The sequence below is a fragment of the Macaca mulatta genome, chromosome 3, assembly GCF_049350105.2.
Source record: "Macaca mulatta isolate MMU2019108-1 chromosome 3, T2T-MMU8v2.0, whole genome shotgun sequence".
NCBI lineage: Eukaryota > Metazoa > Chordata > Mammalia > Primates > Cercopithecidae > Macaca > Macaca mulatta.
Window position 1 is genome coordinate 93,021,775 of NC_133408.1, and position 8,002 is coordinate 93,029,776.

An 8,002-nucleotide genomic window follows, 5' to 3' on the forward strand; every position below is an offset into this window, starting at 1 on the left:
CAAACCAAGAGTCCCTCTTAGCCCTAGTATTCTATCATCCATTGAATCATGCTCTTCATTTGGCAGAGAAGTTATCTAAGAATTCCTGGGATTAGAAAAATCATGTAAGTTTTTTCCCACGGTCTTGGGTAGCAGTGATTTTACACAGGCTGAGCTCCATGGTTACTGCTATGGTTGCAGGAGAAAAGAGGTTAATGATGTTACCAGGTTTAATGTGTGTGTTTTTCTGAAGATCTCCGAAACCTGATTATCTCCATGGCTGAGTAACATTGCAGAGATGAGCATAAATTAATAATTTGACATTGATGTGTATCTGAAAATTACTATCAAGATTTGAATACGCATTTAAATCAAAAATAAATGTGAAATAAACTGGTTAACTACCAAATAAATCAGCCCTATGCAATTTCCCCTGGTGTTTTATTTTCTTTATTTGTTTTACATTATTAAGATAAGAGATAGAGAATATCAGTCCTAATGATTTTTTCCACTTCACTTTATCATAATAATTAGTCCAGCTCTCTTGTTTACATATTCTAAAAGTCAATCTGAGAAAAGGTTTAGATAAGATAACACATTTTTCACCTAGGATCATGTGAAAAGCAACAGGTAAGTGCATTTTTTAATAGATATCAGATGTGGTGTTTTCACAGCTAGAACTGCAATTGTGTATCAGAAAAAGATTTTTTATATATCAGTATTTTATGAAACTTTAGTTAATAAAGGAGAATTTGCAAAAGAAAAATGCTAACATATGTTTTTAAAGCACCTTTTTATGGTCTCATTTTATAATTTAACCTTAAAAAAAGCAACTGTTTCCGTAATATTTGTTTGTGTATAAACTGAAATTTGTATGACAGAATTTTCCTTAGAAGTTCCTCTCTGGAGATTATTAAATTCTATGCATGCATTACTGAATATTCAAATAGATTATCAGTTGACTAATGTCACCTTGAACCAGAGCTGGGCAGTTTGATTATCTAATGGGAACTAAAGCACCCTGATAGGATATGGTGAAATTCTCATTAGCACAAATCTGTTTTAAGTGTTTTTTGTAATATATACATCTAACTACAGTCAGCTGAAAGCCAGTAAGTGTATTAGGCTGAAATTCTGAAACCAGTTAATGCATCACACTATACCATGACCACATTACAATTATCTTAAAAATGTTAAGGGTCATTTTATCAATTAATATAATTTTTAAATTAAAAATTCGAAGGAGAAAAGATCAGGTGATTATCTCCCATAAAAGACAAAAAGAATTTTGTTAATAGTTAACAACCATTCCTGTTTTAAGCTCTTTCAACACTAGAAATAGGAAGGTATTTTCTTAATGTAGTAAAGGAAGCCTTTCCAGATCAGCAGCAAACATCAAATTGAGGCGAAACGCTGTAGTATTTGTATTAAAGTCAGAAGCAAGCCAAGGATTCCCACTCTCACCACTGTTATTCAACACTGTCCAGTGACTTTTGGCCAAGAAGTAAGTCAAGAAAAAACTAAGTTTAAATGTTAGAAACAAAAAGAATCAGGCAGTAGAGCATAGTCCAAATTAATGTCATCTCCTTTTTGTTTGCCCTTGTTGTTATAACTACTTCGCTGGGTTCATAGTTTAAATCACAGGTCTAACTCCTAGCCTCTTTTATACTTGAGTTTTTTTTTAATGTTTTCCTTCTTTTTAAGTGGCTTAGTACTGGAGTTGGAAAATAAAGACATAATGCACTTGGGCTTAAGTCTCCCAAACTGGGTTTCTTGGAATGCAAGTATTGAGTATGCCATGGAAATGGGGTTCTATGACTAAATAAGTTGAGCAAATTCTACATAAAACAGGACTCTTTCCCTGCAGGACTTTTCAGAGCCTGTAATATGCAACTCTCTGTTCTGAATATCCAAGAGCGAGTATGCCAAATATATCGGATCACAGAGCCACCACTCCCTTTTCTGAGAAGTGTCTCAAGGGATCAGTGTTCCAAGAAACACATACTGGGAAACGTGCTTCAAGGCTCATCCCCCCATTTCACAGATAGAAAACTGAGGTCCAGGGAGAGGCTGTGCCTTGCTACAGGCTTTTCTGCCCGTCGATAGCAAGACAGAGACTAAAAGCCTGCTCACTCCTCTCAGTCGCATGCTGTCTCTACCACATCCTGCTGCCTTTCCGTTTGGGAGGCTCCTGTATCAGCTTGCGGCCCCCAACCCTGCCTGGTATACTTAGGTGCTGAATTAGTCTGCTCTGGCTGCCATAACAAAACACTACAGACTGGGTGTCTTATGCCATGGAAACTTCTGTTCTCACAGTTCAGAAGGCTAGAAGTCCAAGATCAAGGTGTCAACAGGGTTGATTTGTTAGGTGGGCTCTTCCTTGGCTTGCGGATGACTGTCTTCTTGCTGTGTCCTCACATGGTCATTCCTCAGTGCACACACCTGTATGTGTTCCACTCTTCTCTTCAACAGGACACCAGTCATATGAATTAGGGTCCAACCATGTGGCCTCATTTTACCTTAATTACCTCTTTAAAGGCCTTAACTCCAAATACAGCCACATTGTGAAGTACTGGGGGATTTAGGGCTCTTCATTTGAATTTGGAGGAATACGATTCAGCCCGTAACAGGTGTCATTTCTCAGTGTCTGAAGTGCCCAGTGCCTCTCTCAGATAAAGCACAGAGCTCAGCAAGTATGTGTGAATATGATATCTGTCTCCCCTTGTAATCTATGAGCAATTCAAGAACAGAAACTGTGTTGATATCACTATCAACAATTCTAGTACAGATCCTAGAATTTGCTAGATGCTCAACGCATGTTTATTGAATACTGAGTACATGAATTGTGAAGTCAGAGGACCTAACTCCATCCAATCTGTGTTCCACAACAGTGTGATCACCAAGACAAATGGAGATAATAAGTACCTCCCATAGTTTTGGTGAAAATTCAATAAAATATACCCCTGGCAAAGTGCCTAGCACATAAATAGAGCTCCATAAATGTTAATTGAATCTGAGGTTATATCTTCTTCCCAGGTGTCTATAAAAAACTAATTAATAATAGTGATTGCAAATGCTTAGTAATGAAATTGCTTTATGAAAACAGTAATATTGATGCATGCTAATCCAGGCCACACAGATACATAAAGGATTTGTCATCAACAACAATATTTCATAACTTTTATCTCACAGGTTGAAGCCAATTTCAAATCTGGGTAATTAAAAGCCTCTTAGCCAAGGACTCTGTTTCCTCCTGACACACTGTGGAGGATACCATGTGACACCTTTTTAGGCAAAATGATGAACAACTCGCATGTTTCTCTGCCTTCTAGGGAAGTGGAATGTTGGGTCTGTGGCATTTTTGTTAGGATATTTCCAGTTTAGGGACTGCAGTCAGCAGAGAACTTTTTAAAACTTTGATGTTATTCAAGGAAAATTTCTGCTCTAGTGTTAATCAAAGAGGCATGCTTGGTGAAAAGAGATCAAGCACAGGACACAATAAAAATCCCTGAAGACTCAGAAACCTATTTGCTCCACAGAGCAGTTCTCTATTGCCCTAATAATGCTGCATGGCAAACTACCCTGTGCTGCTCAGATCTTCTGCTGAGGGGACTAATGGTCCAAGCTGCTACCCTTCTGAATTCATCCCCAGTTTCCCATGGAGGCCATGCTTTCCCAAGGCCGCTTCCAGCCAGAGACTGAGCCCAGTGAGGCCAACATCTGTGATACACAGGGCTCCTCAGACAGTGACTTCCACTCAAAGACTACCCATCAGGTTGGCCAGAATTTTCTTAGAACTGTGCTGCAGTCTGAGACTCTTCTACTCAATCCTTCCTTTCCTGTCTTTTTTTTTTCACAGAAATAAGACCTGCATCTCAAGCTGAAGGTTCTCCTCCCCTCTCTCTCTTTTTCCGCTTTATCCTCCACAGGCATTTCATCCAAAAAATCTGTTGCACATCCAATTCCATGTTGGCTGGCATCTGCCTCTCAGATGACCTAAATGAACACTTGCCCTAAAGTTAAATCACTTAAAGCAATAAGCATTGCTTTTTTTCCCCAGAGACAGGATCGTGCTCTGTCACCCAGGCTGGAATGCAGTGACACAGTCACTGCTCACTGCCGCCTCAACCTTCCAGGCTCAAGTGGTCCTCCTGCCTCAGCCTCCTGAATAGTTGGGATCACAGAAAAGCACCATCATACGGCTATTTTTTCTTTTTCTTTTTTGTAGAGACAGGGTCTTACTATGTTGCTCAGGCTAGTCCTGAACTCCTGGGCTCAAGCAGTCCTCCCACGTTGGCCTCCCAAAATGTTGAGATTACAGGCATGAGCCACCTCACCCAGCCATCATTTCTTTTTTTTCTTTTCTTCTTTTTTTTGGTAAGTCTATAGGTTGGCTGGGCAGTTGATGTTGGCTGGGCTTGCTCATGCATCATAGTCAGATGGTGGGTCAATTGGGCACAGAATGGTTGTAGATGACCTCAACTGGGAGACTTCAGCCTTTCTGCATATGATTTCTCATTCTCTGGTTTGTACACATGACATTATCTCAAGAGATAGACTATAAGTGCTCAGGCCTCTCAAGATCTGGGCTTGGAACTTACATAAAATTACTTCTGCTGCACTCAAGTGGTCAAAACAGGAGGCCAGCCCAGAAATAAGAGTGAGGAAACATCTCACCTCTTACTAGAAAGAGCTACAAGGCCACGTTGCAAAGGGCATGGCTATAGGGAGGGAGTTGCAGCCATTCTTGTAATCAGTTCTTCACATCCCATTTCCTGGCATTATTCCCAAACACGTTGACCGTGTCCATTGCTAGTAACTGCCTTGCCCTTTGAAGAACTGTCTAAGTGGACTTGGCCAGTAAGCTTCTCCGTTCTCTTCACTTGGGCTTGGGTGCTCATCACAGGGGCTAGTGATCTCCTGGGCAGAACTCCAGCTGATGTGAGCCACGTTAAGTGATAAACACAGCCCTCAGGAGCTGTTTCTAGTGTTCCAGTCTTCCTTGTGGGGAACTTGAAAAGGTTTACTCTGAGTGCAATGAATCTCTTTCCCGTTTGTTCCCTGTCACCCCGCATCAGTTTCAGGTCAGGAATGCTAAGAGAAAACAGGCCACATTAGCATTTGAACTCAACCTTACTTTCCAGAGGAGCAAACTGACAATTAGGACCAGGACCTGCATCAAAAAAGAGCAACCCAGCATGAAGTCTGTCTAATTAGTCATATGAACGGAGAGCTTCCCCTCCACTTCCTCAAGAACATACGCTTGTCAGATCTTATAAGGGAGGCTTTGCTCCCTGACATGCTATTGAAAGGGGATTGGGAACAGGTAGTTTCACATTAATACCATGAGTGCCTCTCTCTGAGCCATAAAACATTCCTCTAAAAATTACTTTCAAATTTTTCAGGGTGCTTCTTGAGTTGCAAAGGAATTTGTAAAGTGAGGCTTTTCATCACCCTGCAAAAATGAACCTATGAAGAAAACCAAGCACACTGTTCAAAACCCCAAACTTTTGAATACCTTGTCTCATGTTAATGGAAAACTGAGCAAGATGAAGGATTCAAGACGAAGGCTGGACATGGGCTGCTAATCCTGGGGACTGGATTGTTTAAGCTTCTGCACTTTATATATTTTTTCCCTTAAAAAGTTTAAGTGCCATTAAAGGTCACCAGACCTGTCGTCAGAAAAGATTAGAGAAGATGTCCATGCAGCACCTTGCTGAGGCAGCTCCAGGCGTTGCCGAAACAACGCTCCGACTTTGGAGGGGCCATTGAGACGCAGACCTCGAGGAAGACGAGCTCCGAGTGGGTATGATGATATCTAGTTACTGCTTCAATTCTCACAGTGGGATGGCTTGACTTTCCACGGTGCATTTGTGTTTTATTCCTTTCAAGCCTCAGCTTTCTGGGCAAGCCATATCTCTCTCTGCAGGCAGCTCCTGACCTCAGCACATTATGATCACATGACTATTAATGCCATTTTAGTCACTCATTTTCTTATTTGGAATTCATGCTCATCACGTATAAAATGACTCTCTTTCCTGAGCCACAAGTGGACAGACACAGTTTATTTTTGCTTTAAATTGCTAAGCAAAGATGCATACAGGGTGTCCCACAGTGTGAAGAATGAGAGGCAGAGCATAAGAGTCCCTTCCTCAGGGACCTCCCTTCACTTTCCCAACTCTCTCTTTCACAGCTGGATAAAGCCACCCAATAAAGAAATTCTTGCCTCACCAATTCTAGCTGGCTTTGTGGGTTAGTTAGCTAGGTTGCAAACTCCTAGGAAGCCTTCCCAGGCAACATTTCCACAATACCTTCCCCATGTTTCTAGTGCATAGTACCTTAAGGTGAACATTTCCTTCCATGTCAAATTCACCTGTGGGTCCAGAAGATAGAGCCTCTGTGGTACCAGCTATGCAGCCTGGGACACCTGGAGGCAGTCACTACATTTGCCCAAGAAAGGAAAAGAGGGAAGCACAGATACACATATGTGGACCTAATCATTGCTACAAAAGAACCGAACCTGTACACTCGGAAGCTCTTCCATTGCACTGCCCAGATATTTAGTTTTGATGGGGCCACCATGGGCCTGCCCTAAGAGGTTGAGTTACCCAAGTGCTGAAAGGCTCTCCTCATAAAGTAGCCTGGCGAAAGAGCCTCTTGGGACAACATTAAAATGGAGCTCCAGGGCCTCAGCATGGCTCTCTATACTCCAACCCTGCTGTCTCACCTGCCCCAAGAAAGTGGTTTGTGATTGGGATGAAGCTTCTGACAGAGGGAGCTCACACCTGCCACTCCTACTTGTTGGCAAACGCCACACTCACTCCCACCATCTGGCTTCCACCTGTTCTCTCTAAGGTCACCAGTTGCCTCCCTAATCTCTAAATCTTTGACCCTTTTCTTTGAGCGTTTGCTGCTGGTAGGCATCCTTGATTGTCTTGAAATGTTCTCATTCCATTAATGTATCCTTCCCCTAGAACCCTCTCCCTCAGATGTCTAACCGGCTCATGTGGTTTCCAGCTTTTGTCTCTTTGAGCCTGCCTCTCTGTGTAGTAACTTACTTTAAAATATTTCTGTATGTATATGTCTATGATGCATATGCATGTGGTTAGCTAGCAGTTGAAGAGCTTGAATGAAGAATTCACACCCTTAGTGAAGGAAGTGGAGTGAGTGCATGACAAACACTTCTAACATTGTTATTAAACCCACATTAGAGGGAGTACTGGTTTGCACAAGGGCTATTAAAAATCATTTTAAACCTGTGGAAAAAGTGGCATATAAGATTAATGGTTGGCTAGAGAGATTTTATGGGCTCTACTACCCTTGCAGGGAATAAGTACAATGAACTGTCTGGCTGACCCTCAGTCTACCTCTCTGCCCGCCCTGCATCCATCTCCACACACATTTAATAGATGACTTTGTTGCCTGCAAAAACAGAGTCCAGAGGGTGGCTGCTCCTAGCATCGGAATGTCATTGCATCTACCTCATAAAGACGTTTTTTAGTGCCTAAGGACAGAACAGGGCTTCTCCACGCTTGCAGGAAAAGTCTTTATAATTGTTTTGCACCTGCTTAAATATTGAGATAAACCTATCTGAGACTTTACTTTCGTTGTACCATTTGTACCATACCATCTTAAAGAAGGTTGGGGGGAAGAAGGAGAGGACTATAATAGCCTTTTCCCACCGCTAATCCTCAGAGATTACCCCAAAACACTGACAACTCATTTCTACTCTGTTTTCATGGCTTCACTGCAGTCCCACTCTAGCTTGTAGTTCATCAGAACAGATGTTCTGATTAACACACACTCACAGACTCTCATATCACACTCACCATTTTTCCCACAAATGGCTCTCTATCCTGACTTCATGTTTCTATGCATGGTAAAGCCATTCTTCTACTCAATGAGGTACAAACACTGGGAATTGTCTGGACATCTACCTCTCCACCTTCCCTTCCTTTCCCTTCCAGACCTCACCCCACTCCCCAAAAATCATCTTTGTAACCAAATGTTTGTTGGTCCTTCT